Genomic DNA, 1,596 nt, shown 5'->3' with positions numbered 1-1,596 from the left:
GAGGCGCGCGCACGCGCAGTGCAACGCAGCAAAGGCCCGCCCCGGCCCACCTTACTGTGGATTTCCGGTTTCTTTAGCTGGCCTTGGGCTGTGGAGAGCAAAGAGAGCGGGGCGGGATGAAGGAAGGAGTGGATGCGATATTTTGCAAAGTAGGTTCGACGAGCAAGTGATTGAAGTCAAAGAACTGTGTGCTGCTTGCTTAAAATGCGAATTCCCTTACGCGGTTACCGTGTAAAGCTGCATTTTAAGCAGACTGCCTAGCAATCCCTAGGGAAATGGTGCTCCGAGAGGGCAAGGGGCGGAGCTAGGGCTGGGCCAGGAGGCTGGAGGCGGGTCCCGGAACGCAGAGGTGCGAAACCAAGTGGTGGGGGCGGGATTGGGCTCCAAGTGGGGCTGTTTCTTCCCGAGGGTGACCTAATCGAAACCCGTAGAGATGGCGTTCTTTTTAGTGGTTTGGTAAAAGCGCCTTTTGAGACACTTGGAGCAGCGATGTATTTCTCATGAGATACATAGGCAACCCACTGTTAGACTATCCCGCCTTGGCTTTCTTAGAACCCACAATCATGGTTTTCTATAAAATGGACAAAGACAGAGGGCTCATTTATAAGAGGAGGGGGCGGGATGGGGTGCGACTAGCCAGGTCGGGTTATAGGTGCCAAGGTCCTCTGGGTATGTTGTTCCTGTTTCTGAATAGATTAAAAAAAAAAAAAAAACAAACTAGTATTTGAAATGTTAATCATGTAGAATGGGATTTTTTCTTTAAGTTTATTTTGAAAGAGAGACCACGAGCTGTGGAGGGGTGGGAAGAGAGAGAGAGATCGATCTCAAGCAGGCTCTGCACTGTCAGTGCAGAGCCTGAGGTGGACTTGAACCCATGAACCATGGGATCAAGACCTGAGCTGAAATCAAGGGTCCCATGACCACCAACTGACCCACCCAGGTGGAGGCGGGGGGGGGGGGGGGGGGGGGATGTTTTTAAGTGAGTGCTTGTTGAACCAGAAAATGCCAAATATAATTTGCTCTTTTCAGACTAGTCTAATTGGACTACACAGCCCCTACACTCTGGTTTTGTTATAAGTGACTATGCAGCCACTAATTTAAAAGTTTTTAATCTTTTGTGAGCTTGGTAACCAGCTAATCGTGCCATTTTAGAACTGACTCAGAGGGCCTTTTTTGCTTATTTCTTTGGTCTCAGCCAAATTCTAGCTGGATTACATAGCCAAATAAGGAATTACATTACATATTGAAAGATGGTTGGCATGTTCGTCTCTGATGATGTGATAGATTGATGAAAAATGGCGGCAATTCTCTGCTTATAAATGTACCCAAACATTTTGCAGAGTGACTTTGCAGCTCCACCCCATCCCCTGATTCTGCCTTGGCCTTGGGACTGGGGATAGTTTTCGGCCAAGAAAATGTGGTGGTTCCCAGTCTAAATTTTGCTAAGAAACTGGACTAGCTTGCTGGAGAAGGAGACCATGTGGAACAGAGCAACTTGTAAAGCTACCCAGATGAACCATACTATGTCCAGACTCCAGAGACTGAGCCAACAGACTGATCCAATTGGTTGAATGCACTGTTGATCCACAGACCTAT

This window comes from Felis catus, chromosome B3 (genome assembly GCF_018350175.1).
Source record: "Felis catus isolate Fca126 chromosome B3, F.catus_Fca126_mat1.0, whole genome shotgun sequence".
Taxonomy (NCBI): domain Eukaryota; kingdom Metazoa; phylum Chordata; class Mammalia; order Carnivora; family Felidae; genus Felis; species Felis catus.
Note: the sequence above shows the minus strand (reverse complement) of the source record.